General features: G+C 43.4%; 1 long non-coding RNA gene across 1 annotated transcript; it reads right to left on the bottom strand.

The window, feature by feature from the left end:
* Positions 1–2,707: 2,707 nt before the first annotated feature.
* Positions 2,708–5,925, bottom strand: LOC144458623 (uncharacterized). The gene is made up of 2 exons (XR_013488016.1): positions 4,892–5,925; positions 2,708–4,799 (listed from the first exon to the last, which is right to left on the bottom strand). It is a non-coding gene; the product is annotated as an uncharacterized LOC144458623 (long non-coding RNA).
* Positions 5,926–12,095: the final 6,170 nt, after the last annotated feature.

The following is a 12,095-nucleotide window of genomic DNA, read 5'->3' as shown; positions in this document are numbered from 1 at the left end:
TGTAGAGGTACTCTGAAACGGACTTCCAACCTCACATTACCACTTTTAATCAGTGATACGTTCCCTGCACGACCGTCGTCCGGTTCCAGATTGAAGCAGAATAACGTGTAACCATTCCCGAAATCATTACGTGATATGGCCAGAGACCTGTCTTTTAAATGACGTCCTGTAGTTTGTACCAGCTGGAAATACTCTCTCACATACTGGCCTCTCTGAAATAGTGGCTGAAAGGGCTTTGCAGGGTGAGACTGCCCGTCTGCGTACAGGCTAATAAACTCTGTATCGTAATGCTGAAAACAGAAGGGGTTCCGGTTATAGCTCCCCGAATATGCCTCATGGTCAACAAAGCCTATGATGACGAATTTGGGGATTTGTCCCATGTAAAGATTTTCCTGGTTGCACACTCTTGTTCCTGCAGGTATGGAAAATGTTTTCAGAGCCACTCTGTCAATAGCGTATTTAGCGTTAGTGTGCTGCAGTGCCCTGCTATGCGCCAATCTAACGGCAGGTGCCACGGCCACCTTTTTCACAAATAAGCTAGCCGATACGATCTTCACGGCGTATTGATTATTTTGCGCAGTCATTAAGGCAAACTCGTCCTTTGATCGAATAAATTTTAGGGAAATGTCTATACCGTTTAACAATAACTTTTCCTGAAAAAACAAATCGGAGTGTATTGGTGCTATTAATTCCACAGTGCGGCTGTTGACAGTGTATCGCCCTCTTTCGGCTAGGCCTTCGTTATCTCCGGCTATGGAGGCAACATTCATGTGGTCTGCTGTGTCTTTACAAAACAGGCCGCTGCTAAACTGTGTATCCAAGGTGTCCTTTCCGTAGTTGATTAAACACTCGATTATCCCACGGTACGGGTATGTGTTGGAAGATTGGGTTATAAGCCTGTCTCCTAACATGATATCCACCTGCGAGAATAACGTACACCCGGGGTAGTTGACAAAACCCACATCTGCGGCTTGGGCCAAATCGGTACCATCGGGGTTCGTGATTCTCGCGCGCATGTACAGGTAGGTATCGTTTAGATCAATGTAATCCTCGCCGCAGGCCGATATAAAAAATTCCAGAGGCCCGGCATCCCGTAATGCCGAAACCGGGGGTATTTCGACAAATGTAGATTTTTCAATGGATGTCTGTGTGTACGGCACTGTGAACAGATCCAGCTCCGTCTTCACACATTCTTCCGACTGGTTGTGTATGAGAGCCATGGCCGGTGCTGTTGTTTTCTCTTCTCAGACTAGAATATGTCTTTACGCAGAATCACCGAGCGTCTTTTGGAAGTTGCGCTTCTCTTGGCGGCCGACTTCTTTCTGATGCGTCGTGTCACTTTGACGGTCGTTTTACGCTTTTTGGACCTGCCGGAGCTGCGACCCCTCGACGAGGGGGGTCTTTTGGACAATCTTTTTCTGATCACCATCAACCCGTTTCCTTCCTGTCGTCTCGATACAGCGCTTCTGGCAATGTTGGACGCCATATCCCCTACAATGTTTACAGCTGCGTTTTTTAAATGTGGCTTGGCGATGCTGAATCCTTTTTTAAATAACGGTACAGCCATTCTAAGCAAGCCCCGAAATATGCCGCCTAAACCGTTACCGTATTGTGTACTTGAACCTATAAATCCGGGTAATTCGCCACCCGCTTGGTTCATGTAATATGTCATATATCGGGCATCGTCACGCACATATGGTGTGTAGGCCATTTTCTCAGGTCTAGAAATACTGCTTCACAGGTCTAAAGTGTAGTTTAACAATCACTTTTCCGTACGTGAATGGTATATACTGGTTTTGATCGTTTTTTAACGATATCTCGATATCGTCAATGACAGATTTGGAGAGCGATGTATAGTGTGGCTTGTCATATGTCAGAGTGGGCATACGACCTACCTCCGGCGTTATATTTATACATCGGAGGAGCGGCGCATGGCTGTCTCCCACTAGCTGATAATCAACGATATCGCTGTAAACGTATATATTATAAACTCCCCCAAAAATATCTGCGGGGTGAGGACTGGCGTAGATTTTCTTAAAAATAGGGGTCACCGGTATCTCAAACGGCTCACCGGGCTTAAAACCCGCGGAACGTCACCTTATATCCTTCTCCTCCCGAAAAATAAACATGATTTGTAATGTTGTTATATTGAAGACCTAAGCGCGATGTTATCGGGTTGCCGTTGCATTTAGCATTAAATTCTTTTAGTATTCTGGGAATGGAGTCGTAAAACCCTGCAAACAGTGTTATAGTGGCTGTCTGGTTGGTTTTACTGTCGTATATTAACACGTCCGCGTCAGAAGCAGGGAACGTTGACCACACCCTAGGGTACTGAAGTTCAATAACCCCCACCTCGTACGGTTCGCTCAGAACGATCGGTTTTGCTAATTTTGTTCGGTAGCGCCATATCTTGTTATTAGGATACACGTGTAGCGATGCATTACTCGGTAACGTGACATAAAATCCGTTCTTGTTCTCCATCTTCTTGATGTTGTTGGGACGTGCGACAATTCCAAAGTGGCTGTGTAAACAGATAACGCCCCGTGATATATATATATATATATGTATATATATATATATATATATATATATATATATTACACGTCAACGATGTCCTTTTCAGAGACCCACGAGTTAAATTTCTCAGGCCACCCCAACCATTTCACAAGCGCCATCTTTTTCCGGCCTATAGTTTTTCTGGATATTATTTTCTCTATTTTAAACACCTTGTTTTTGTCAATGATTACCGGCTGTAGCTCAGGCTCGTAAAATGCGCCTTTTACCTCATCACCCGAGCAATCTGATATTCTATACACAGGCTGGTCACGGGCTATGCGCCTAGTTATTGTAAAAAACTCGTCTGTATATGTTTGTTCATAACCTTTTCTAAACACCCCTCGGAGTTTTGATATTCTCACAGTGTCCCCTACATTATATTTGAACGATACGATCCTCGGCGGTTTCTTCTTCTCCTTGTACAGCGTGTTAAAGACGAGCTTCTCGTTGTCTTTGTTTACATCGGATGGGGCCATCTTTATCGATCTGTGGTGAGACTTGTTGTAAGCGTTGACGAGGTCCTGGACGACATCAACATATCTACGCGAATTAACAGACGTTAGATATCTCCACATGCGGGTCTTAAATGTTCTGTTGAAACGTTCAACCGTGCTAGCCTTAGTCTCGTTTGAGGTAGAGAAATGTTTAATTTTATACACCTCCATTAGGTGTTGAAACTGTTTGTTATAAAACTCTGTCCCCTGATCGGTTTGGAGTTTTACAGGTATGCGGCCTTCGTTCAAAATGTCTTCAAACGCCTTTGCAACAGATGTACCGGTCTTGTTTTTAAGACACCTAACCCATGCATATTTAGAAAATACATCGATACATGTCAGCAGGTAGCGCACATTGTCATTTTCTGCTGAATATTCACTCATGTCCACCAGATCGGCCTGGAACTGTTTGTCAATACCGCTAACCAACACCCTATTTCTAGGGAAGTGTACAGCTGCTCTAGCGTGGAGGGTATACACATCTTGCCCCTGCAAGTAACGCTTTACTTCAGGCATCCCCGGAGCCTCCCCAGTGCATTTTCTAACAGCGTCGCAAAGTTTTTGTACACCTCCAAGACCCCCTGGGTGTGCGGGGTCGTGGTAAATCTTGTCTAGCGTGCGCTCCATATTCAGTCAACAACACAAGTGGCCAAAATGAGGTCGACACACCGTCTTTTATTTATTTATTTATGGTTTTTCAACATGTTTAGGTATTTTACACACACCGTCACATCTCTGTCTATCATGTGTCGCACTAGGTGCTGAACTGCATCACAAACATCTAATGGCACACCATTTTTAATCATCAAAACACACGCATCACAAAGAAATGCACAAAGACAAATAACGTGGCCTGTTGCAAACGCCTCAGACTCATTACAGTTTGTGAAATATGCTGTTACCACATCTTTAACCGCTGATGAACTGTGTGCTGCCGCACACACGGTATCATTCCAATTTATAACATTTGTCCTTATATCGTTTAAATGGTTGTTGAATGTAACACAGTCGCGTGGGACACAGTCACCGGTAATTACCCCGTACAGAAGTGATGTCAGTCTGTTCATGGCATGGCGTCTTTTCCACGACAAAAGATACGTGGCTATTGTGATCCCAAACAACAACATCATTTTTTCTGTGGTAAATATTACAAATCTGTCGATATGCAGCAGCAGCAGCACTTGGTCCACACGGTGAAGGCGTTGCGTAAAGCGGTCTCGTGCTTGTGGTCCTCCATCGTCTCCATTTCCTCGTTGGCAGATATTCCGTCACATCCGGGTCTGAGATAGTGTCTCAGAGTCTCGGCCGCTCCTAAAAGCCTGTCTTGTGAGAAAGCCCCCGGTGATATCTGCGCAAACAGGTAATGTAGAGCTTTTCCTAGAGACTGCTTGAATACAGAGTCCAGAATCTGGTCAAAATACATACATCTGATCTGATCAAATTCAAACAAGCATGAGTGATGACGCTGACTCGGGTGGCTGATTTTACACCCGCTGCAGAGAGCTTTTGTTTTTTCCCACCCTGCGTGATACTGGCAGCGTGATAGAAAGTCTTTGATCGTGTCCACGTCGTCTTTTGTCAGGGACAGTGTCGAGACATGTCCCTTCTCCTCCTTCTTCTTCTCCTTCTTCTTCACAAGCAGCGCCTCATGCGACTTCATATGAGGTGTGCAGGGTTCCACACCACCGCAATCGTTTTCCCAACACCCACTAGTATCATCGTCGTCACAGGTGTTGATAAGGACACTACCTGTAAAAAAAAACAAAAAAAAAAAAACATTAAAATCTTATACACCGTTTATCATAATTTAAAATGACAAAAAATACAAAAGTTATGCTAACCTAGGCTTTATCAGTAGTCGACGTGTCTGATGATTTTCGGGCGGCACAGGGAAGGAAGGTGACTACCCCGCGCATTAGCCTGCGCATCATCGAAAAGAAGACGTTTTCTAACACTCTGATAAGAAGAGAGGATCCTGTCTCTTCTGATGCCCTTGTCAGCTTCGTCAAACAATTTCTGCAGAGATCTCCAGTCGCACCACTGAATAAAGAAAACAGTTTTAAACCACTCGTCACGCTCTTGAAGTGTAAGAGGGTAGGGTTGTTGTCCCCATGCGTCGCGGCCTCTGCTCGCGATCACAGATTCTCGATCTTTGCACACACTGAGAAAAATAAAGTCCTCCCGCCGTTTGTTAAAACGATCCGTCTCGACGCGGTACATCTCGGGGCCCGTTTTGCTGACCCACTGCGAGACATAAATACTCTCTGGGAAACCGGGTTGGTCTAGGTCAGGGCAGACCTCTGACCAAAACAATTTCCAATCTCTATGCATCAAACTGACCGTCCATGTTTCAACGCCTGGAACCACACTGCGACCGGTGGCCGCACTGAGTGTAACGACAGAGTCCTGATATTTAACATTGTAAACATACCCATTAACCCCCTCCAGCTCTAGCTCAAATTCACGATTCTCCGGAGTAACGAGACCACTTCCTACACGTCTCCTTTTCTTGTAAGGGGCCCGAGCATCCACAACCGTCGCCGGGTCATTAGACATACCTGGGCGGTCGCTTGACCCGATGCCACTGTTGCTGGTGCAGGAAGACATGGTTGCAGAAACGTCTTGCAGAATACAGGCGATCGTTGAAGAAAAAAAAAATCAGAGTTCCTCCCGCCGTAGCTTCGCCGTCCGAGAAGTTGAGGATGTCCTGCTGAGAAAATCCCTTGTATATATATGCACACCACCTACATCCGGCCGCAAGGAGGGGCTTTTGATTAGCCAATAGCTACGGTTTCATTCGGAACCACCCCCAGAAGGAGGCGCTATGTTTAACCAATGAGAGCAGGATTTCATATGACGTTTGTGGGGGAGGGGATTGGGGGAGGGGCGTGTGTGAGGGGGGGGGGGGGCACGCACGTTTCGCGTGCACACACGCACGCGCGGTTCACGTGCACGCGCAAAGCTGGTCCCTATATACTACTACCATATCTGTCAGCTCAGCTGCCTGCTCCACTGAGACTGACCTCTAGTGGCACAAGGTGTGCACTACAAACAATATATCACAATACAACATCTATATGAGTTTAATACAAAGATGAGCATCTGTATTTTTGATGGTACTGAAAATCATACCATCAGGATTTGTAAATACCCTGGTATACCATAACACAATCCAAGCCTAATACAGGCCAGGTAAGGACTTTAAAAAAGGTAGCGACCAGGTAGTAGCAACATCCAAGCAGAAGTTAGTCAGTTACTTTAGTGAGGTGAGACAACATAGTTTGTTTTCAAAATAAGAGTAAATCTGGAGTTTGCTTTCACTTTCACTTTCGCTGGCGAACAGGTAGATGCCAGCCATTAGCTTGGTTAGCTTGCTTAAATATTGGCTCGTTCATTACAACAAATGTAAAGGCCAGGTTAAAGTGGGAAGAAGCAGCGGGTTTGTCGGTTTGTCAACTGACACAGGGCGGCGTGAGGCGACGTAGACGACGCAATAGTTGGCTTTCGTTGCCGCTAGTTCTTTGATGTCGGTTTGGTGTGTCCGCACCTTAAGACACTGATGTCACAGTATTCATACAGGTGTATTATAGGTTCCTTTCGGGGCAGACCCCCCTCCAACACCCTGGAACTGTCTCAGACCTGAGCCGATCCATGCAACAGTCGCATTGCTCAAATTTAACAGTGAGGGATTACATTCAAATTCTCCACTGTGTGAGCATTTAATCAGACTCTCTCCATGTCTGAGGAGAATTACAACACTCTCGCCTTCCCACCTGCTCCCACCCCCAAAGCCTGGCATAGAATAACTTGCACCACTACGTTTTTGGCAAAGAGGTGCCTGAAAGAGTCATGCAGTTGTCATGCGGCAGCCCAATAGCACAAACCGTTGAAATGTACGCTTGTTTATGTTTGATTGCTGTAGTCTCAGAGGAGTCCTGCTGAAATATGTGTTTCTGTTTCGAAAACATGACCCCCAACAGATGGGGTAAACAGTATTTTTCATTATCTACTCAGATATATTGTCAGACTCGAAATGTCAAACTTGGTGCCTCATGCGTAAGAACAATAGCTGTAATATAAGAGATACAGAATAACTGTCTTACTCAGACAGACACAAATGAAGGAACAAATCAACAGCAAGCTTCGGCAACTACAAAAAGCTGAAAATACGATGAGAGGTAATTGGGACTACTTTTCAATTCTGATTTTGTTGTTTTTGTGCAAGGTGTATAAAAAAAAGTTTTTTTAACTTCACTATGATTCATAATAATATAAAAATAGTGACTCATGCTTCAGAGGGTGTTAATGACACCGAGCAGCCCCACATTGTGAGCACCAACTGGTGGAGGGTATAAACAGCAATCAAACTGTAGCGCGTTTGGATTACTCGGCAGTCATTCATTATTTTTACAATCAAGCGTTTAAATAAAATGTCATCGTCTGGAGTTTATCTGGTCCTAATAAAGCTGTGGTGTTTTCACTTTAAAGGAACTCTGAAGTTGCATCTGCGGAGATTGTGCAAACTATTTATAGGGAACTTTAAAGAAGCACAAAGACGAGAGAAAAGCAAAAACTCCCCTGACGATTGTAAATAAAAGTAGCCTCCCATGGCTAAGACGATTCAACATCAAACAAAAAAAGAGTGAGATTTCTCAAGTGGCAGATGGTGAGCTTCCTTCCACTAATCATAATTTTAGATAAAAAGGTTTCTCTAAAAATAAATAGCCAACTAGCTTTTTTTTTTGTAGCTCTGTGCTTGTCAGGGCGCCTTCATCATCTGTTACTGTTTGTAAGTGATCAGTAATTAATAGCTAAGGGTGCATGGTTGATACATTGGCTGCAGCATTAAATGAACAGTGGAACAAAGTGCTGTGCGTATGATTACAGTGAATTTGAGAAGAGGGTTGTAAGGTTAATCAAACTCTGATCCAGATCATAATGACCATATTTTAATTTCTTGAACGTTTTCCTTGGACAAACACGATTCAATAATCTTGCATGTTGTGCTTATGTTCTGGTTATTTAATTTGACCCCTCTAAGAATTGCAAAGATGAATCCTCCACAGAAGTGCATCCCTGTTGGAGTTTTCTTACATGATCACTTGTGTTACAACTGTGTGGGAGAGGTGATAATAACAGAGGCCAGAAGGGTTACAGTTTTAATTTAAACTGTTATAATTATCATATTCTCATTATATTTACTGCTAGGAAGTGATAACTTGTGAAGTTTATTTGTTCTTCGTTTTGCTGGAAAGAAATATATGCTGCTATTACAGTATATTTAAGTCACTATCCTTCCTAATTTCATACGTTTTTAAGATGCGTTTGTCATTGATTAAAATACAAAAGATGAGCAGGAGGGAAAAAAATACTACAAGTAAAAGTCCTGAATTCAGCATTAGCAGCAAAATGTACTTAAAGGTCCAGTGTGTACGATTTAGGGGGATATATTGGCAAAACTATTACACACTCAGATAAATCAGTCAAAATAAATAATATATTAAAAAAAATAATAAATAAACATATTAACTAACTGCGTGAGTGTGTAAGTGGGAAAGGGATCAGTCATGTAGGAAGTGTGTGGATGAGAGAAAATATGGTGTAATGTGTGTTGGCTGCTGCAGCAAACCAAACAAAGAATGGAGGCTAAGGAGCATGCAGCAGACCCAGCTAAGAGAGAGTGACTGACCAGAGAGGGCAGTGCAGGTACAACCAGACGACCCTCCCAGCTCCACCTACCAGCCAACTCCCAGCATCTGCGAACTCAACAGCAGAGTAAGATAACTGACAGGCAGAGTTGGAGGGGTCATCACAATCTCCTACTACAGCTGCAGTGGTAAATGTATGTTTCAAGCTATGCCATGGTATGAAAATTGACAGTTATCGTACCATGCACATTTGATTATCTATGGTATTGAAAAAAATTGCAAGTGGATGGAGATCTCACTTTGATTTATCTTCAAAATGGAGACTTTTTAAACTTTAAAATGTTTCAATTTTCAATTAAAGCGTTTGGTCAACCCAAAAAACCCTTCTGTTTTCAGTCCTTGAGTCATTGTGCCGTGCAACTGTGACATTTTCTGAGAACATTATCCTACCTTGAAAGTCTCACACCTTTACAACCATATCTCCAATACGTTCTCATTCCAGCTCGTCAAATATCACCCTTGGTCAGGGGACTTTCATGTCTATGACGGGCTTGATGTCCTCCAACATCAGTTGTTGGTGTTCCTGTACACCATGTCAACTTACGCTTGTTACAATGTTAAAATACACTTCAGTTTTGACAGGAAATGTACAATTTTTGGTCGTTAGATGCATACAGTCTTTTTCAAAATAAACTTCGGTAAAACACCTCATATTTATGTCTATTTCATTGTGCTACAAAAGCATGTGGTTTAGGTTTAGATAAAAAAAAAACATCATGGTTTGGCTTAACATTCACACAGGAAGTGAACAACGGCCTCCCAGGTGAAAGTTTAAGGTTTGCTGAACCCATCCATCTCCCCTGCCTGCCCTACAGCTCCTTATATGACATTGTTTCCAGCGCCATTACAAACTGGCACTGTCTGGTGGCGTTACAAACTGATGCACCTTTTGCAGCAGTATGGTGGTCCTCGGTGGCATTATGAATTGATGCCACCTTGCAGTGTATTCATACCGCTGCAAAGGTGCTTTTGTCTAACACAAAACAGTGACATCAGTGGTCAAATTCTAGATTGCAGGGCTCACTCGCTCACCCCTCCCGTCGGGTAAATGACGGCGGCCTCATAGGGACAAAAAGCCTTGCGCATGAGTTTTACAGGAGTAGGTCTATCTAGCGACGAGGTGAATATTTATTTAGAAATCTAAACCATGTCACAATATTGTAATGAATCCCTCACGAGCAGGAGACCAGAGGAGCGTTCGGGGAAAAAAGCCAGTTTATTTCAGCACTCCAGAAACTCCGGTAACACTCCAGGGGGTAAAAGACTCCGTCCCAAACTCTGACTCTTCTAGCGTAACACACACACACTTCATACACACATACTCGTTTACCATCCTAAGTGGGGACCCCCCTCCCCTCTCTGCTCCACCGATCTCCAGCCCGCACACTGACTGACAGCGTAGCCTCTAAACAGAGCTTAGCTGTTTATTTAGCCTAGCAATATCTCTGGACTATAGTAGCTGCAATGGACGACTTTGAACGCGATTTTGAAGAGTTTCTTGTAGCGGACACAGATCCAGAGCCATACCTGTTTGAGCCGGAGCACACAGATGAGGAACTCCATGTGTTTGATGCTGAGCGGGCGAGAAGAGAGGCTGAATGCACAGAATGGGATTCGGTGCTACTATCGTTGGGGAGATATATCATCAGGAGGAAAAGCGCCACAGAGAGTGCATCACAAGGAGTGAAGTTGCGTTTTCTTTTCCTCGCAGATGACGGTTTGGGTTCATTCTCTCCTGTTGCGTGGAAAGTGTGGTCCATTCGCAAACTTTATAACTAAAAAAACTTTTCACTACTCTCTATCGACGAACTACTAACACTCTCTGCTGTTTCCTCCTCCTTCTTCCTTCCTTCCGCTGTCTTCCTTGGTTCATTTATACACGCGAAACGCGTTCTCTGGCTGGCTGGATTGTCCACTCGGTCTGCCGTACATACATGGCGGCGCAAGATGGCGACCTCTCTAAAGCAAGGCCCTTGCTATATATATATTCATTCATTCATTCATTCATTCATCTTCTAACCGCTTCATCCTCTTGAGGGTCACGGGGGGGCTGGAGCCTATCCCAGCTGACATCGGGTGAGAGGCAGGGTACACCCTGGACAGGTCGCCAGACTATCGCAGGGCTGACACATAGAGACAAACAACCATTCACGCTCACATTCACACCTACGGACAATTTAGAGTTATCAATTAACCTAGTCCCCAATCTGCATGTCTTTGGACTGTGGGAGGAAGCCGGAGTGTCCGGAGAGAACCCACGCTGACACGGGGAGAACATGCAAACTCCGCACAGAAGGGCTCCCACGCCCGGGATCAAACCGGCAACCCTCTTGCTGTGAGGCGAGAGTGCTAACCACCACAGCTCCATGCCGCCCGCTATATATATATATATAAAAGCATAATTATAAGGCTACGAAAACCAAACAAATTTTATTTTATAGCGATTATACACTTATATAAACATATTAATGGGTAGAATATTCATATTCAGATTCAGATTGACAATAAACCATGCCAAATATTACACACTGGCCCTTTAAAGTATCAAAAGTAAACATACCCAATACGCAGAATGGTTCCTTTTAAAGTGTTATATGATTATACACATTTTATGTCACTGACACATACATGTAAGACCATTTTAATACTGCACCATATCATAAAACATGTCATATGCTTTTTAATGTAAAACTAAGAACTATTAGTGTCAATAAAAGTAGTGCAGCAAAAAGTATTATATTTCCCTCTGAATTGTAGTGGAGTAGAGGTTTAAAGTACCATTGAAAAACTCAAGTAAAGCAGAAAAAAATACATGAGACAGGCCTTTCTTAAATTCCTTTCACACAAAACTGTTGCTCAGCAAAGATCAGGACATACAATCAAATTGCTTATTTAAACCAGTATGAATATTACTTGTATAAAAATTAGGCTTCGAATAATAAATCAATTCTGAATCATTCACTTGATCTAGCTCCAGCATACAGCACATCTGAAAGACAGTGACTTACGACACTTGAGGATTACAGCACTCGGCAAACCGACACAACACCACTGTTAAACAATTCTCACAACTTGGATTCATTTTTATGAAAAACTCTTGATTCTTTTGATCTGAGGACCCTTACAGACTAAAGAAATATGAAAGACTTACAGGATAATTGGAATTGACACATAATTTGAAGTAGCCACAACCCACTTTCATACATCCAAAGAACTTCTATAAAAATGAACTGCTTGGCAACCAGACCAGGCCTCTAATTAGGACAGGCCTTTATTTGTCAAAATGTGTAGCCACACCAGGCCAGTAAAAGGACCTAGGCTTTTAATTGAAGTTCAG

This window comes from Epinephelus lanceolatus, chromosome 18 (genome assembly GCF_041903045.1).
Source record: "Epinephelus lanceolatus isolate andai-2023 chromosome 18, ASM4190304v1, whole genome shotgun sequence".
Taxonomy (NCBI): Eukaryota; Metazoa; Chordata; class Actinopteri; order Perciformes; family Serranidae; genus Epinephelus; species Epinephelus lanceolatus.
This window is presented reverse-complemented; position numbering and strand designations above follow the sequence as displayed.